Source organism: Sinohyriopsis cumingii, chromosome 18, assembly GCF_028554795.1.
Source record: "Sinohyriopsis cumingii isolate HCF-2022 chromosome 18, ASM2855479v2, whole genome shotgun sequence".
Lineage (NCBI taxonomy): Eukaryota > Metazoa > Mollusca > Bivalvia > Unionida > Unionidae > Sinohyriopsis > Sinohyriopsis cumingii.
In genome coordinates, this window is record NC_142978.1 from 18,508,940 (window position 1) to 18,530,321 (window position 21,382).

The following is a 21,382-nucleotide window of genomic DNA, read 5'->3' on the forward strand; positions in this document are numbered from 1 at the left end:
TATTAATACAATTACTGATCTTGGAGAATGACGCTATAACGATGAAATTCATCTTTCTAATGATGAATTAGTTAGTTTCAGTTAATAATGAAATGACCTCATTTAGAACTGATTATTCTAATCATATACAATTGTTTATGAGTTTTCGTAGAAACATAAATAGATTCATTTATGAATTTTTCGGAAGTCGACGAGCCGTCGATATTAAACTCTCTGACACAAACAAATACTGAGAGTGTAGTATGTACAGTAGCGTCAGGACAAGCATTATGGTCACCACTCAATAAATCTATCAACAATTGCGCTGAGGATAACGGTTTATACGAGCTCTCAGTACTTGGCGTTACATAATTTACAAAATCTACCACAATTTCACGGCTTTATCAACTAACTGGATCCTCTGGATCTATGCTAGTGATGTTGGAGCAAACCTAACAGGAAATATTTGTAGCGGAACCTAAAGAATAAAACTCGGCTTGATTATTATTGGTGTCTTGAATTAGTCGCCAAATTACAACCTACTTAAAATATAATGAGCATTCAGATCAACGTTCAACGTTTTAGATACAATCAAGTAATTGAATGACAAAAATAACCTAAAACATATCGTTGAAAATATTCAGTAAAAGAGAAAATATCACAGATGTGTAGTTGTTGTTGACATAATTGTGTAGTCGGCGTCTGCTGTTATTGTTGGAACCGTCGTATTATTATCAACAATAACAATGACATCACCAGCAGTTGTGACAATCTGTGTTTCAGCTGCAACAACAATTATTGGATTTCTTAATATTATCACAAATAATATGTACACGCACAAATGCAAAATTGCATGAGTATATAATAAAATTACACACAGGGACGCTTTCATACTCCAAATTATCCTCGATAATATCATCAAGCCTTAGTAATGGAAAAAAGTATCAGATTTTGAGTTCACGGAGATGATTAAATTTACAAGGAAGTAACGACTGTGATAAAATCCACGCATGATTTAGAAAACCAGGATTTAGAAAATAATAAAAATAATAACGTCAACTCCGAACGAGTTACTTCAGCAAATTGTCGTTAATACAAATCCTCAAAATCAACGATGATATTAGTGAGCTCAACTAATCCAGAATTTAGCGTTAACTTTCCAACTTCAATTCCAGCGAAAGAAATAGCGCTATCACAATTACGAGTATATTGCAGCTGGCCAAATATCAGATACAAATCGTTTGGTGGATTGCCAGCAAATAATTCACTGGTATTTGCAGATAAGAATAAAGATTATGTATCTCCCGATTGGCAAGTTGTCAGTATTCCCACAGGTAATTATCAAATCGAACAAATCAACTATGGATTCCAGCGCAGAAGTAAGTCTATAAGAATCAAAAGTAGCTATCACTATTCACGAAGCAACTTTAGCAGCTGCGATAGAAATAAATTCACAAGATTATATTGTAGATATTTAGCAATCGTCAATCAGATCCGTATTAGGATGGCTTGAAATCCCGCCAGAATATAAAAAACGGCCAGAACCAAAACGTTATGATTTCTCTATTAAATAATTAAAAAAACCCCAACAACTCCAGAGTATCAAAAAACTATATGGAAATACAGTGATGATATTACTGATCGTATTTATTTCACTATGATGAATAATGAGATAGCATGTCATGCTTCACCTGAAAATACTTAGCTGTTGACAAAAAAAAAATTATCAAATTATTTTCCCACGATATAAAACATGAGCACACATGTGTACTCGGTGATCCACGAAATCTGCATTCCAGTTTTATACAATATTATAATAATGATGTAAAACAACACATTATTAAAATAATGCAACATTTAAATCACGTTATATCCGATCTTGAATTTATTAATCAGCAAATTATCAAGTTTTTAAGTAAGTCGGCAATATTCCTTGACCATTATAAAATAACTGAAGCAGATTTACCAAAATTTGTCATACCAGAAATTAGAACTGATGAACTAAAATTATCAGTCAACGATCTTATCAATAAACGTTTTCCTAACATTGTTGAATCATGGAGGAAACTAAATCCGCCGGCAATAATTCTCAAACATAACAATAATCTGTATGGTGAAGGCCGTCAAATTTCACCAGGAATTGTAAATATAACTTCAACTATTACAATTATTCTTGTATGTGATGTAATTGATGGCAGCTTTCAAAAAGATCTTGAAAAATCTATTCAGGCTCAACAGAGATATATTTTATGTACATTTACACCTCAAGTACTTCCTGGACATTTAATCGTTCAAGAACCTATTAATCCGGTTTAACTACGTGGTCATAATTCGTTTTCATCAAGAATACATTTCAAACTTACTGACCAGACCGGACACATTCTTGATTTGAGACAAGAAATTCTTAGTTTAAATTTATATGTAAGATCATAGATCTTCACGTTCGTGATTGATTTGCAATCAGGGGAAACAAAATATAATATATCAGAATTATTTGTTTTACTGATTCTCGTCCAGATTTCAGGTAGTAGGTACATAAAATAACGGAAATTAGTCAGATTTTGTAAATTGATGGGGTAATAAGTACTCGAAATTGTAAAAGTCCGTCCGATTTTGTAATTTGAGGTGGTAATATAAACTATAAATAATGAAAATTTAATGAAAATCAGAAAATGTTTCATAATAATAGAATTAAAAAATTTGAGTCCCTTGACAAAGTCAAGAATAAATATAAACTTTTACTTTCACAAGCAATAGCCACAACTGAGACCCCAGTTGCCATAACTTTCATTGTCACTACTTTCGTTTTCACAATAACCCTTAGTGACGTTGTTACTACAGTTACTGACAGTACTTTCACTTTCACAAACACTTTCATTTTCACGATCTGACATAATGTTTTTCAACGGCCTCATAATGATCGTTTCCGCTTTGCATTCGTAAGCTAATTCTGATCTAATTTTTTCAATCGTGCATGAGAGAGATTCCAATTTTTTTCACATCTGTTTCTTTGACCGTAGCCAAGGATTGGAACATAGACTGCTGGATGAGCTTAAAAATCTATACTCTGCTGGTAGTTTATATCTATCCTCGAATTTTCGTGTTTGTAATGACTCAAAATCACAAATAATATTTTCTGGATCAAGTTGAATTTTCATAACGTCATATTTTAATTTTTTAATTGCAGAAAAAATGCCATTAATATTTTCGTAGTTCATTATGTAAAAAATATATATTTAAAATGAAAATATTATTACATATTTATTGTATTATTATATATTATTATATACATTCTTAATTCTAAGTACAGGACAATATATATCAATATATATCAATATATTTACAGCATTGTATTAAGCTATTCAGAGCATTTTATATACAATCTTAGTTCTAATGACGGCACAACATATGTCAAGCTATTTAGACCATTGTTTTTAAACTATTTACAGCATATTAGATACAATCTTATCTCTAAGGACAGCACACTATTAACTTAGTTCTAAGGACATCACAATACATATACGGGCCTTTCTTTACGTTCAACAGATTTTTGCACCCCCAAATAAGCAAACTTGAGAGAGTGCATAAGAGTACCCACCACGTGGTGACAGGGTGGGAAGGATGCATTTTTTGTGTTCAAGTTCGAGCTCGGACCCCCACTTTTTAATGAAAAACGCGAAATATCGTCACCGTGGACATTTATCAATCACGGAATTAGAACGCCTGACCTCAAGTAGGGAGAATCCAAGCACGCTAGCACTGCGCTACGTTCAAACGTTACAGATATATGTTTCAAAAATTATTATAAAATTTCCAAAAAATGATCATTATCATAACTACGGCGTAGATTTATTTCCTATTTTCCAGGACACATCGTATTAAAATAACCATATATTGTATATATTTCTGCCTTTGACTAAGTCAGGTTGAAAATACACGTATTTGTGCACAGAGATCTAAAAGTAACTACTGTATTACAAACCGGGCGATTGACTTTATCAAGGGAGACGAAATTAAGATGCAAAAATCCTTTCACTAATTTGAACGATTAAAAAATTATCTTACTTCATTGATACTAATTATCAAACAGATGGTTAAATTACTGAATATTTGTATATAATTAGTTTCGATGACAAATAATGAGGTCAATTTCTCAGTAACAAGCGAGATAACTACTTAATTACTCTACCGGAGAGAGACCCTAGCTTGACAGATAATATAATATTATTTTTTGTTCATATTATTTCGAAAACTCCGATCTGGTAATATCATATGCGACATATATTACCGAACGTGAGTTAATATCATCATATTTTCCAGCTTCATGTATTGATTGAAATATTATTTCTTCGCCAGTTTCTGTATTTAAAGACATAATCATTTTTGCAATGTTTGCATGTTTACCGCTTTTTCCAAATTTGCTGTTCTGACTTTGTGTAAGTGCCTGTAAATGATTTAAAGCAGGGGTGTCAAACTCAATCGCTCAGCGGGCCAAAACTCAAATCACACGTAAGGTTGCGGGCCGAACAGGATAAACATTCAATAAGCGGAAAATTAAACCTTTTTTAAACATTAATATAAATTAAAACAGAAAAAACGTTTAATAATAAAAAATCATTGGCATACCCATTTTCGCTCTTATGCCAATTTATCAGAGCTGGATGTTTGGCATATTTTCTTGGCTACAAGTTCGTTTATGTTGGGAGTAATGTTCTGTGTCATTGAGATTCTCATGATGGACTGCAAGTGTTCATCAGTGAGACGACTCCTGTGTGATGTTTTGTTAATCTTCATCACAGAAAACAGCTGCTCACACAGATATGTGCTACCAAACATGCTCAAGGTTCGAGCCGCATGTAGACGAAGCTGGGGCATCTCTTCAGGAATGAAACGAGTGAACTGTGCAGGCCCTACAGTGTCGTACTTTGCCTTTAGTGTCCCATTACACTGCAGCTCTATTAGCTCCATCTGCAAATTTACAGGTGCAGTTTCCACGTCTATGGCAAATTGGTTACGAAACAGCTAGAAATTACTTTTCTGTGCTTCAAAGTCACTAAAGCGCCGTGCGAACTCGGCGCGAAGTAAGCTAAGTTTTTCAGCAAAGTGTGCATTGGGAAACACCATAGCGTTGACTTGGTTCAACATTGTTTGGCAACAAGAAAAGTGAGACAAGTTGCATTGGTGCATTTGTGTCTCCCATAGCTAGCTTTGATTTAAAAAAAAGATTGTGCATCTACCGACAGACGCTTGATTGATATCACGTTAGCCGTAGCGGGAAAAGGTGATGTAATATCCGGGCACTACACTACTTTCATTTCTTATGCGCCAATCCAAAACGAGCAACTGAACGTTGCTAGGTTACTGTAATGACGAACATCCACTCACTACACAACTTTTATTTTCGCTTATTCTGATCGAAGCGAGAACGCTCTCAGGTAGCCTATCGTTCGGCAAGGCTGCTAATTAGGGAATTTAATTTGCACTTTATATCGCAGGGCCATTAAAAATATTTTTGCCTAAAATTCTCTCTCGGGCCGGATATAATTATACGCCGGTCAAGACCTCTCGGGCCTGATATAATTGTACGCCGTGCCTGATGTGGTCCGCGGGCCTTGAGTTTGACACATATGATTTAAAGAGTTATTAAGATTTTGCCAGTTAATATGATCGATCACAAGACCGTCTTTGATTACCTTCGAAAACATTCGTAGACAAACCTCTCACTGAAATAATGTTTATTCCCCTAAGTATTGATTATGAGATAACCAGTATTAATAAGATTAAAAATACCTTATTTAGTCGACAGTTCCTGATTACACCATCACGAGATGCCTCGTAATCCTTGATGATAGAATGTTTTAAAAATTCTTTTCGCTCCATTATATATTATAATATTATTTGTCTAAATGGTGATTTGAAAATCTAGCGAGATAATCTTCAGCATTTCTTAGAATCTTGTCATAATTATCAGTGTTGTTTTATTAATCATAATATCTTTTCAGTTCTCTGTATTTTTTTATCACCACACTTCATACACAACTGCGTTTTGTCTCTAACCCCAAACACCATATTTCAAACACGGTTTAGGTCCTAGACTCCCACGCCGTAAACTTTGTAAGTGAAACCCACATAATTCTTTTACGCAAGTTTGATTACAGGGAGTTGTAGAACCTATCATAAGACATTTGCATTTATTCTTTGTTTGAATCATTATATATATTTCGATTTAAATATATATTTGTATTAATTATTATATGGATTTGTTTAAGATATTATCAGCGATTAAGATTAAACCTACTGAATATAGATTCGATCTTGATAGAAGAACCCCTGACCCACGAAGACGAACTCTGCTTGATCCGACGGAACCTTCGATTGAAAATATTCGTAATGCTAAGAAGGAATTTCGCGACGATGATACAGCTCATGTGTGGTCAACATTCAAAATCATATGCAACACCGATGTTATCGATACTACAATGAACGACCAATATTAATTTTCTCGACAATCAAAGATATCTTTTCAAAGTAAAGTTTATTAAGGAAGTAGACGTTACTTGGATTTTCAGTGTTGAACGTGACCCTGACCTTTATAATGAAAAAATCGCCTTATTGAGCAAAAATTCAAAACCAGGAATGTTTACTGGTATTGTCAAACCGTATTATGAAATAGTATATCCTGTGACCGCGGTTATTTATGCAATATATCCGCTGAATGATAAACCCAGCGTTCATGATCTAAAACCGATGAAATTGTCAAGGCTAAATTGTGTAGCCGAACGAGTAACGGAACATTTTACAATTTCGACTCGTGGAAATGGTTTAACGGATAAAATACGTAAACTAATACATGATTGGGCAGAAATACTTAAAGATACCGGAGCGTCTATCAAAGACATAGTTGAGCTGGGAAAGAAATAAAAATTTCAAAAATGGTAAAAATTATAAACGGAGAGATTTCGTAGAAATCAAAGTATAAATCGAAAGGAGCTTTGCTTGAAATTATTGATCGTAACGCGCAAGCTTGGACAAATGCAGTAATAACATTTCCACGAAATCGATTTGTTAAATTTTACCAAATAGATATATTTTATTTTATTAACGAAATAAGTAAGAACGATCCTGTATCATTATGGTTATTTCAGAGTTCTGATGATGTAAATTATGATCAGCTTGTACGACCTAATAGAAATATTTATCGCAGAGAATCTCTTTACGAAGAAATGAAAGATATTTCGTCAAAATACATCCATGACGATGCCATGCATGAAAGGTTGCTCAGTAATTGTTTTACGATTCCATCAGTTGCGGCTCATTTGGCTAGGGAGAACAATTCGCGGAATCGTACGAGGTTTGATTTTCTCAATGATATATTATCGAGTTGTGTCGAATACTGACACGGTGGATTATGGAATACCAGGTACGATTATAAGGATGTTATCTATGTTGATATGGTTGCATGTTATCCCGGAAGTTTTCTTGGAATTGGAGAGTGTTTTAAATATTTTGAGCGATTTGTACATCCAACACTCGAGATGACTAGAGTATCGATAAATAGACCATTAACAGATTTTGACCTGACTGGATTCGCTTGTATCGATTCATTTAAGTTTGTCAAAGATCTTCATCCGATTTATTATGTCTGGTTTGGCAAACGTTTTTCAGAAAAAATGTGGGCATCAACAGAATTATTACGATATATGTTCGATAAAAAAATTACTGATATTGTTGGTTGCAAGTCAAGCAATTGTATCATATAGTCCGCAGAAACAAGTTAGGTTACCACAGCAAAAGAAATATTCAGATAATGAAAATCCTGATATGACTAATTTTGAGAATAAAATCGCAAACGATCTTGGCAGAAAAATTATCGGTAAATTCACCCAAAGGAGGATCATATGATCATAAACGACATTGTACATGATTACTAATATATGACGCTGAACTCGATTTTATAATTGCTGTCATAACGAATAGAAATACATTTATAAGTCGAAGTAATGTTAGTGTATCAGGCGCAACTAAATTACATACAATTGTGAGTTATATAGATGGTGAGTCACCGCAGTTTACTCATTTATGATATTCAATGCTGGCGTATGTTTCGATAACTCTATTATTGATGATAAATAGAGTTTCTGAGTTTGCTGTCAGAGTCGCTAAGGATTCATTTTATATCAATAAAAAAATACAGGATTGTTAGAACAACTACATGTTGCCACGTATGAATCAGGGGGTGAATGGATAATAAAACAAGAAAATTTACTTAATTATTCTGAATCCGCCGACGTTGAAATTAAGGATATCTATTACCCAAATAATCAAATATTAAAATTGTAATCTGAGCCATCTTTATATGATCCTGTAATTAGACATAAAACAGTTAATCTCAATGGGCCAGGAGATTCTGGAAAAAATATCTCGTCTGATTGAATTATTTCGGAATTTTGATATAGTTGTATTCACACATACACACAGACTCACAAGAGTAATGAAAGAAAGAAATACTAAATCATGCACTGATCACAAATTCTTTTGATGGAAGGGAGATCAGTGGATTCGTGAACGAATGGGCGAGAAATATATTTCAAGGATTATTTTTTGGGATGAAATATGCACTGTTTCATTAGAAATGTTAAAAATATTTCTTGATTGGTTCTTGACAAAAATACTGCTGTGATAATGTTTGGTCATCATGGTCAACCATCACCTTTTGTTGGATTGTCTCCACATAAATGGCTGAAAAACCTTTTGGATTATTATGAAGAAAAAACTGATGATCAAAGAGCCCTTGATCCAGAATTAAGGGAGTTTAAGAAATTAATCAGACCACAACCGAATAATGTTCAGTGTGAAATAAGGCGTGAAATAATTTCAGAAACTAGTATAAACAATTTTTGGAATTTATGGAGACCAGCTTATTTGATAGTTGCAAGTAGAAAGATAATTCGTGATAAACTTCAACAAGAATTATTTTAGTTACAAAGATACATTTTCTAATCTACCCGTACCGTTTTGTTATAGAGCAGCAGACACGCGACGACAAAATATCGACGTTGATATACCATTGTCTAAATTCGACGAAAAATGCTAAGCGGCAAATTCAATGATAACGTACGTCGACATTTTAAGGCACAGTCAAGCAAGCAGGATGATCTCGTTTAAACTGGTTTTTGCTGCGCGTTACGATGTAAGAAGGAAGGCGCATGCGGTTGGAAGAAATTATACTATAAACATAAAAAGAGACTCGACAATGTCATTTATAAACAAAGCCTGAAAAAATACATGCAGGAAAAAATGGAACACGAGTCCAATAAATTGGATGTAATTATGTAGCTTCGTATGTATCTTTTGTACGGTCTGTAATTTTGTTATATTTATATATTTCAGTTCGCATTTAACCTATTTTTCCCAAACAAAATTTGTTCCTTCATACACGTAAAAGACAACAGACACGGTTGTCAATTCAGAATTATAATAGTTAAATTTTACATCATGCTAAATTATCATTTTGAAGAAATTGATATGTACAAGAGTAAAACTTATTATATGTTACATCTCTATCCCATTCATAGTTGACCATCTATATAGGAGATGAATGATAATGAGCGTGACTTCTTGTTCACGGGATCGTACCTCGATCATATTCAGGGGGATTACCGCCATAATTCTAAACATGTATTTTCTAATCTTCCTTGAGGCAATATTGTAAATGGCTGTTTGCAAGTGTTACTTTCATAATTCTGTCCATGTATATTGTATTCCTCATTGACGCAAATTGTAGGTGGCAGTTTGCAAGTGCTACTTTCTTTATGCATTATTGTAAATTGCTGCTTGCAAGTGCAACATTCATAAGTCTAGTCATGAATTTTCTATTCTTCATTGATGCAAGCTGTAAATGGCTGCTAACAAGTGCTTAGGTCTACTTTTATTCTGCATCATTGTATCTTGCAATCTGCTAACTAATAAATTGATTCTGTAGTTTGTCGTATTCCAAACGCTATGTCGATTTTTACAAGTTTTAATATTCTATTTATAAGCTTACTATATCACAAGTTACACTGATTGCACCTTCTAAAATCACGATTACAATGTTGCATCAAGCACGTTGCAAGTTACCATCACGGAAGTTAGCATAACATAATGCCTCACTATGACAACAGATGGCGCTGTGACACGTCAATTTCTTACAAAGCGACAACTATCCTGACCCTAGTAACAAGAGGTTATATCACTTTACGGCATGTTTGGGCGTCTTATTTAAAATATTATTCAAATTATATGATTACCGCATTACAGTCAGCTGATTTCTCAGAGTATTAACGTTCGGAAGAGAGGTGGCCTGCAAGAAGCACAACACAAATTAAACGTATCAAATGGTTTACAATTAGATGCATTTACACAATGTTATATTTCCTCTGACCCTTCCCATCCCATTTTTATTTGGACATCTTGGGGGTGTAATTTACCACTAAGGTACAGAGGCTGGATAAGGTAGCCAGTTACAAGCAAGGTTTAAGGTCCCAATTTGTTTTTATATTCTCATTTACAACGTTATCAATTTAAAGCATGCTTATTATTTTAGTGTGCAGTGTAAATTCTGTTTTTTTGGTATTAGTAAAGACCTCATAAGGTTTGAGCAAATTGTAGATAACTGCACATGAAGGCCATACTTTCTCTTTCTTGTTCATTCACGAGAGAGAGAGAGAGAGATTACAGAGATGTATATTTTGTTTATTCTCTCATACCTATGAAATTAATTTTAGTGTTAAAACTAGTATCTAGCTAGCCTGAGCGCTTTTGAATCAGGGGCCAGATTGACTAGGGTGGTCTTGATTAGTGATTGGCATTAATCAAGATCACCCCAGTCAATCCGGCCCCTGTCACGATAATAGGTGCAAAACCTGTCGACATATAGAGACCATGACATTTTCTAGTACAGTGACTAGAGAAAAATGAAACATACATGGTCCAAACATAACGTGCAAAACAGAGAAATGTCATTTATCTCATCAAATGTAAGATCTGTAGCCTTCAGTATGTCGGAGAAACTGAAAAGTTACACAAAAGGATCAACCTTCATAGATTTGATTGGATGACAAACAAGCTGTACAGAAGCCCGGTGGCAGAATACTTCTCATCCCCTGGCCACAGTTTCAGTGATACAACATTTATTGCAATTGCACACAACCACAGCTAGAGTCCCCAAACCAGGAAAGAAAAGAATCTTACTAGATACGCCGTCATAGAATATTGAAACCAAGTGATTTAAACCAAGAAGACTAGAAAAAGACAACCATGCACAAATAAAATTATCTTTTGCAGCCGACACATTTTCTTTTAAATAATTCTCTAAATTCGCTTGATATCCTATGCCTGCTATAACAAAGAAATATCCGGACTATAGTCTGCGCTTACATAAATTTACATAAAATAGCAGGTGTCGTTATGGCTCATCAATTTCTAGGTCAATGCAAATATGTTCCACTATCAGCAACAGTTGACACATAATAGAGTTAAAAGGTTGAATTCCTGTAGAAACAGCCATGTAAAGTTTCGCAAACATAACCGTTTTTCTGTTTTATTTGTTTGTCTTGTCTATGTTTTGTATTTGCCTTTGAAAAAGGCTCATTAAAAAGTCGAAATCGGTCGGGTTGGCTAGATATTAGTTTTGCACTGTTCGTTGTCAGTTTATTGCATTTATTTTAATCAATCCCTGACATACGTGATCCCTGACAAGAGGTACGGTAAATATTCAATTTATACAGAATTTGTTATAATTGTATGACAAGTATCTCATATCTCCAGTTTCATTTTACATTTCCAATTCCAATACAAGAGTAAATGACTTGAAACAGAGACATCACACACAAAGCATATACTTTAGCATATCTATATGTTACAAAAATATGAACCTATTTCATTATATAAGACAATAAATTATAACAGAATGAAACATATTTTCTATGTCTAAACATAAAAAACATTTTCGTACAATTAAGAGATGATTAATTTCCACAGATATGAAACTAGAAACTACATTAATTTATTATTTAAAATCGTATTCATCCATATATGAAGCGATATTTATAGTTCAGATGATTGTGAGGTACTTCACTGATAAAACAACAGACTTCTTTGGTAGCAATTATAAAAACATAATATATTGATTATAAATAACGTTGCTATCGATACCAGTAACCAACTCAACTTGTTTTTATTATTACTGCTACAATACAGAACCGAACTTGCTTGATACATTTGGATATGAAATTAATGTATTAGTTAAAATGAATAATACAAAAGTTTCACATGTATCTTCTACAGATGTGATTGTTTTCTGCTAGAAGAGTAAGACCCCCACATAATCTTTTAAAAAACGTTTAAAGTTTTTAAGGCCATCACCCCCACCGCATAAACATCTTTTGTCTGTGATTTTGTCATTATTTTATCCTATTTAAAATAAACTTGATATTGTCATAGCACAAAAATATCAGCATAATAGAATTATGCAATAAAACAAAATAAATAAATAAAAACTATATACAGTGTTGTGGTTAATTTTTCACAGGAAATATTGGAGAAAAATATATATTTAATGTCAACCGGCATTCATAAAAAATAATATTGTTAGATGAATTAGTCTAAAACAAAAATTATCATACATGTTGGCAATTATAAATAACAAATACCTGCATTGTCTTGTTATATTGTTCCTATAGATTTATTTGCCAATCCCATTTGTTTTTCACTTTCACATGAATAAAACATGAATAAATACAAACTTTTCACACAGTTTGGAATTTCAAGTGAACATGCACTCATGATTGTAAATTCGGAGCAACTAAAATTGTAAATTCTGGATTGGCCGAGATATATTTCCTTTTGTATACCACATACATTTGTAAATAATACCTCAGGAACAGTTTGGCTATATTCCCTAGTGACAGTTTTAAGAATTAATCCTAAATAATGCTCCATTACTGGATCTGTATTCAGTATATACACCGTACACAATTGCTCACATTTTGGAGAATTTGTTTTTTGCGGGCAATAAAATAAGTTGTTTTCACTTGCTATGAGCAAAAAACCATGAAAAGGATTATATTTTATTTGCTACTTTGTTATTTCGGATGCTCTGACCTTCACAAAACTATTATATTTATGATCCTGACATGAACATTTAAATTTTGCATGTTATTCCTAATATATGTGCCTGGAACAATGGATAAGGTAAATTCCATTATTTGAATGACTTAATCACCCAGCAGAGAGAGAGAGAGAGAGAGAGAGAGAGAGAGATCTTCATCAGTAAGTTAGTTTCTTCAAAGAATAATATAAACTAATAGCCAATTTCTGACTGCAGTTGTAAGATGTATGTGCAGAAAGTGACATCCATCCAATTTATTAACACGAAAGACATTTTAGTGTGAGTTATAGGCTCCCAAGTACTATTCCTTAGAGAAGACACAAAACTGGATTGCAGAACTTGAAGCTACACAAGTACAAGTTTGTTGCATGGTGAAAATGGGGTCATTATGAGAAAATAGAGACCACTTGATGTACCTGCTGGTGATGAGTGGTCAGTTAGCGATCAAACTGCTGTTCCTAATTCGTATAGACAGGAAATTCGTAGTCTAGCCCATACAACTCCTCAAGCTGGTCATTTTGGGTGTCCGTAAGGCTTATCACAAGATCTCGAATCACGTTTGTTTGCCGAAAATAAAAAGCGATGTTTATAAGTACCATAGATCTTGTCACACTTGTCAAATGGTAGGAAATCCCAATCAGAAGATATCTAAGGCACATCTGCAACATATTTCTTCATTTGACCATTTGACAAGCCATTTAGCAGAGAAAAGGTAGACTGTAAGTTTCTTACATAATATCAAGTCAAGCAATCAATACTTGTTGACCATAATGTGTGCGTCCTCAAGATTTCCATAGGCTATTCCTTTGAGGAATATTAAAGCAAAAACTGTTTTAAAAGTTCAGGCAATGTTTTCTAACACTTGTTTGCCACCCCAAACTGTCGAGCAATTTTATGTTTGACTATATCCAACAACTTATGCATGAAGAAGACATCCAACAGATTAAAGTCATGGGGCTAGCACAAGACTGTCCGAAAAGACTCTCACCTACCCAGGATAAATGTATGCAATTGTATTGAATTAAATATTAAGACAGTGATCAGTAAAATCCTACATTGCATAATCATCGAGTAAGTTAAGATCAAGAGAGTTGTTTCCCCATGTTGGTAATTATCATCAAATGAAAGACCCCATGACTACCCTAAAACAACAAAGGAGTCTCCCAAAACAGCCTCAACTACCCAGGATACATGTAGGCAATTAAATAAAATCAAACCAAATAAAAAGACAGCGATCTGTACAATTCTACCCTGTATAAGTATCGAGTAAGATCAGCAGAGTTTTTCCTCTTGTTGATAATTGCTGAAGGAAAGGCCATAAGACTGTCCCAAAACACGGTCATCGACCCAGAACACATGTATACAATTACAATAACTTACTGAAATATGCAGTTTTGGTTCTCTCTCTCTCTCTCTCTCTCTCCTTGATCATAGATAATTCACTAAACTACTTTTATGTTGGAAAGAGCAGCACACTTAATAAGTCGGAATCATTCATATTTCAAAAATTCTTTTAAAATTTCTTTCTGAATCTTTAATGTGACCAAGAGCAGCTGAATAATTAGAACCTAAGAGTGCTATATTTATATTTTTAAAATTCTTGAACTAATTTATTATTTTAATTGGTTTGATAATGGTAAGAATTCCAATAAATAAAACTAAAATCTCCTGCAACATTATGTCTTTTGTCTCTGATTATTTCCACGTGTGCTTCAATCGCAAGTAAACATTTTATAATGATACGATGATGATTTTCCTCACTTTTTAATTATTTCGACTTTTGTGACATATTAGGTTCCAAACTGAAGATTGTGATAAGAATAAGAAAACCTTTAGGAATGCTTAATTTTTTAAAATATTATTTTACTTATAAACTTCTTTTATGTGCTATTGATGTTGCTCTGAAGTATATTATTTTCGCCTGAGCTTATATACAAAAGTATCACAGGAAACGTTAGATGTTTGTGAGGTTCGTCAAAATGGGTGACGTACTATACGATCCTTACAACCAGTGGTCGTCTAATGAAAGCTCGTTAAGAAACGTACGAGGGAATATATTATTGTCATTTCTGATCCTGACATTGTTAAAATATCTAATGTTTCCAAAGTAATGAGAGATATCACTAAGAAGTAGATTTCTTAAACGGTGAAAGTAAATACTTACGTGCGTTAAAACTAGGGTTGAAGAAGATGGACCACCTGGATATAGTGTATGTTTTTTTTGTTTTCGTAAGGTGCTATAAATCACTAAGATCTTCGAGAAAGGACATGATTTTAGAGAACGATTAAAACTTCGTTGCTAACGTACGCCTGAAATAAAGGGACTGCAAGAGTTGCAATGTTTATCGACACAAAGTGAATGCCATCAAGTTCTGTGGGGAGCATTACTTATTTCTGATGACGGAAAAACTTGAGAAATTTAGAGCGCCGTCTGTTGTCATAATGCTATTCTAATCTCTAGTATATCATTATGACAACATATGGAGACACGAGTTAGATAACAAAGACGATACTGATAAAACGTAGTATTTACATTGTTTCAAGGCAAAATCTGTATGAAAATAGCAGTTTGAATTATAATAGTGCAAGTTTATAAACAGAATTTACAAAACTTGTAACTATCGACATAGTGTTTTCCATACGACAAACTACAGAATCAATTCATTAGTTGGCAAACTGCAAGATACAATGAAGCAGAAGGAAAGTAGATCTAAGCACTTGCAAGCAGCCATTTACAGCTTGCATCAATGAAAAATAGAACATTTATGACTAGAATTATGAATATAGCACTTGCAAGCATCCATTTGCAATAATGCAGAAGGAAATGATGATAATTAACTGGAAATACAAAGTGTATCTATATTGTTTGACAGATACAGTAACTAGGATTGATAGTGAACTGAAACAAGTACATCTTGGATTATGTCACTGTGAGTCATCAAAATATTGTTGTCACATCACCACATCGCAGTCAAACACAGGGACATCAACAACTTCAGAGCTGGATCTTATTTCGATCGGCACTGCAATTTACTTAGAACTTTATTCAATAGGACTGGAAATATCATGTTTTGGAATATTTGGGATTTATTTAGCAATATTGTAAATTCTTTTTGAAATTTCCACTTTGTATTCAAGGGAATTAAAGTATTTGCTGAATTTGACTACACTTTATGTTTTTCCCTCTTTTCTATTACTTAATTAAAAAAACATAGTCATAATAATATACCTATCTGACCTCACCCATGTGCTTACTTCATCTAGGAAAACGCTACTCTTGCAACACTCGTATTTCCATTGTTCCTATTGTCATACGGACAATGTTCTGAAGTCATGTTTACAAGATCAGTTCTTCGTGCACATGTTTATTAGATATCATCAAAACGGATGATAGTTCGAGGTTCTTGAAGCAATACGTATCATTTATAGCGTTTATGTGGCGCGACGGTGTATATGCATCAAGATATAAAGACGATGAAGCGAGGAGTGGAAGAAAGAAGGGAAGAATATAGTCTTTGTACACTGTAGTGTTGGGTTTTTCTATTCTGATCAAGATTACATCGTGCACATGCATCTGAATTAAAATGCATGGCCACGAGCACAAAAGACAGCCGACTCAGGCTGATCCTTTGACGGATTCGAACTGAATAATAGTAATTGAGACAAGACATTATCGCAACTACAGAAAGTGCATATAATATGTGCACAAAGTAATGAATATTTTGTATGCTAGATGATCGCACAAATAAGCTTCGAAAAAATCAGTTATGGTGGCCTAGTGGTTTGAGCGTCCACACGAGTCATACCAAAGAAAAAGTGGTACAAACAGCTGTCTCGCTAGGCGCTCAGCATTAGGAGGTTAGTGTTATGACTGGTCGGTCTGGTGTCAGGATAATGATGATCCCAATAAAATTACCTTTTTCGAAACGCTCCCCTAATCTTTAATTATTATTTCTTTTTGGACCTGGACTATGAGCGAATTGCGTTACTGGATCGGTTTGACTGTTGTTGGGTGTTGTGATGCTTCAAAATATGAAAATATACAAGTAGAGAAGCTATTTCACTGGCACACATATATTATCATTCGGCATGTAAGGGCAGTTAAATCATAAAGCGAGATATCATTGCGACTGTTGCTTAAAATTTGCAATAACATTGTATGGGGAATAATATCTACATTTGGACACTATTGGTGTGAGTAGGGGTGGAAATGATTAACGTGGGGGAGGTGTGCAAAGTTTCCAATAATCGAAGTATTACACGCTTGAACTGCTTTGACAATTTGAAGTGACCGTTTCCTCGTTGCATATGCCTCTATCTATTCACTTCACACATTGCGCAAAGCTAAGATTTACAATTTTGAAGTTAAATCCTTTGAAGCATTTTACATTTTAATGAACATATATTATTAAAAAACATAAATGCATGATCATTCTTAGGGTAAACAGACCGAGGCCAATAGCTTGGAAAATTGTGAAACGTCATCTTATCTTATTTGTTTTATGGCCTTGACCTTTAGCCGAATGGGATGTACATGACACAGATTTATTATGATTGATATGATCGAATTAAAAAAAAACTTGTTTATTAATACAAACAAGAATATTCAGTAGAGGAGATGGAGGGATAAGGCGGATGATTTACCAGCACGTGACGAGAGGTATTTCCAGGGTATCATAATTACAAGTCAAACTGGCACTTAGTGATGCAGGATTGAAGTGCCCAACACGTTAACAGTTTTAATAATATTTAGTTGTGTACCCTAAAATGCCATATTACCTTAATTGTTCACGGATGCCAGCGCTTATTGTCCAGCTATGTAAGTACTCACATTCATGGCTATTATACAACGTCGTAACCGGGATAGCCTCAACATAAGATTAGGGCATGTTTTGGTTCCTTGTTACCTTTTTTTCCGAACATCTTGAATAGAACTGTGGTTAAAGTACATGACAAATTGGTAGGAATCCGCACGTATCAATGACATTATCAAAGACTGTCCGATATCTCAGTTAAAATTGATATTACAGACACTGAAACATAAGATTTTGACTATTGTGAAAATGAACTGCTTGATTAATATATTCATGATTGGTTCTGATCACGGTTTTCAAAACAAAGCTTTAGTACACCCAGAGAAAGCTCTAAGGACACAACATGATGAACGATAAAATTTTACAATTTACACTTGCAGCGTAATAACAAACTCGCATTGCATAAAACAAGCACTCTGAGTTTACGTTCAGGCAGGGCCGGCGCCAGATCCGGTCAGACTATCTGGCGCCCTAGGCAAGGTTAGATTCTGTCGCCCCCCCCCCCCCGGAAAATGTCAATTTCAAAATTTATAAACAATACTTTTTAAAAAAAATGCGCCCCCTGAAATCAGAGCCCTAGGCGGCTGCCTAGTTTGCCTATATGGTAGCGCCGGTCCTGCGTTCAGGGCTTCCAGAGGCATGAAATATCTCAGAATATATTTACTCATTTTGTGCCGTATGATTATTAATATTAAAATCTCAAAGAAAAAAGACTTGAATCGCTGCCTGCTAAGACTTCGGCTATGAAGGCCATAATAGGTGAACAAATGTTAAATGAATTTTCACTTCAGGTGTTGCTACTCTTATTTATTTAAAACATTGGTGAAAGAAAGAAAGAAGAAAGAAAGAAGACAGAAATAGTCATAGGTCCTTGTAGTTGTTTTAAGCATTTTAATTTATTCTGCCTCTTGCAATCCAGTTCAGAATGGAACAGAACATAGCCTTTAATTTAAAAGCAGGTGCCGCTTGGAATCCAGTTCAGAATGGAACAGAACATAGCCTTTAATTTAAAAGCAGGTAACATGGCAACAAACGAGTAAAGTTTAGATGTGAACAGTAATTTTACATTGTGCAGTGACAAGAGGTGTTGGAAAGCATTAACGATAAATATAAATCGTTTGTATACTAATTGTAATGAATTACATAGAACTCAGAACATGATAGCAAAGGTAGATATAAGGGCTGCATAATTACATTTTAATCCGAATTTCAGAGCCATGGAATTTATTATGTGCGTTCCAAAAGAAGATAGAAAATTGGAAACCGATTTCGTTGCTTTTTGTTGGCTATGAATAAAAGCAGCAGCATCAATAGCAAATAAGTTTGAGAAGGTTCTTTCTTCTAGTATCAGTGATAACCAGAAAGGTTTTCATTAACTGGGATTTATTGGTGAAAACAGAATAATTTTATATCATTTCGTGAACTACCTTGACGAAACAAATCCGTCTTCCCTGCTCAGATTAAGTGCTTTTGATGCAACGTCGAAAACGACTGTTTGGAAAATACTCTGATATCTATTAACCTTTGTAATTCTATTGTTCAGTGGTTCATAGTATTTTTGCAACATGTACAAAAACTGTGCCATTAACCGTGGTCACATATCTCAGTTCTTTCATGCAGAGAAAGTGTGCTGTCAAGAAGAGCCATTAGTACGAAATCTACTATAAGGATATAACTTCTCTCCGTTGATCTCACTAATGACAGATATATTTATTGGTCTCATTTATAGCAACAGAGTCTAACCTGGATCGGTACGTAAATAGTGCGTTTTACTACTGAATGACTCTCCGCAGTATTTTAGGTCTATCATCATACGGATTTTGCCTCAGACTCTGGTTTATCCATTTAGGCAGGATGGAACAAATTCTGAGTAAAATAAAAATATCCAGACATTCAAATTATTTGGTCTATTTCTTTCTTTCGACTTTTAATAATATAACCATCTTCAAGCCTTTAGGATCTGTTAGGGTTGTATTACACGAAGGAATTAAAAGAAGTCTAAGAAAGCGATATGTTAGAGGTATATTATACGAAGGAATTGAAAGAAGTCTAAAAAATTGCTGGATTGTTGGGTCAGAAGAAATATGTCCCTTATCCTGATGATAACAGTGATCAAATCATTGATTTTGCCAAAATAGATTATTTTATTTTCGTACTTATCCAGTCCTCAAATGTAAAAAATACTTCTGAAATTGATGTGAAGCGAAAAAAAAAACCGAAAGGGTTCAAGTTACATCATTATAGCCCCATCTGCATATGGTAGTCTAGGAGTTCATGTTCACACTTTTATTCAACATATGAAGGTCACTTGTATTAAAAGCCGAGCTGCAAATGAAGAGGGCCTTTGGTTGACTATGGTTACAAAACAAGTTCTAGTACCACGTGGAGGCATCCAGATATTACAATTAAGGGAGACACAATTAGCAGAGATTAGTATCTGTTCACTTTGCCTTAGGGGGCCATCGTCATTTACATGTATTAGGATATTCTTCAGTTTGGTACTGTTGATAACTTTCATTAGTATAAAAATGGCGATCAAACGGATTAACATTTGTCAAAGATTATTTTTTAATAATCAAGGATCATTATTAAATCTCGCGGCATTACGACAACATCTTGTATTAATAATTTCATCAAAAATTTCTCATTTATTTAAAAAGTAACTGGTGACTGCAAAAGTACATATAATTATATTAAGAAGAGAAACACTCTTAGAAATGTAAATACGTAGGATTAAAATCTACAAAACCTTGGCAGAGCAGAACAAATATACGTAACGAGAAACATGATACATTATCGAGACAAATTAATGTGCCAGGAAAGTCATTAAAACTGGAACCAAATCGTTATTTTAGTAACGCATGCCGACGGTACAAACTAAATTTCCTTTTAGTTTATAGTCATGCACAGAAAAATTATATTGTATTGTTGATGATACATCTACCTTTTGTAAACGAAAACTTGAAAAAATCGGACACATTTTATGATAATAGTCCATCGATTCAAGAGTTTTATAAATCCTTAACTGCATATATAAGGAATTATAAACCAAATATTTTGATTTCAAAAAGAGATAATTTCTTTGAAAATGACAAGATTTGCGACTTAATTATTGTTTCTTAATTTGATTGCAAAATATCTAATTTTACAAGTTACATAAGCATAGTTGAATAAAAAATTGTTTTAAATATTTAGGAAAGCTGTATAAAAAACGTACACGTTTGAAACAAAATGGACTCTTTTAAAATTCAACAGCTTGTAAAATACTACAGCTGAACAATGTATCTCCTATTGAGTTCTGTACTTGCTGCAATATTTTCAAGTTCTAGTAACACCCTATTTTGATGACGGAAAATAGTACTGACGTGTAATGTTATATTTGATTGACAGTTATAGGTGCGCATGGGTGAACGAGCCTGAGAAAGTTTAAAAAGAAAAG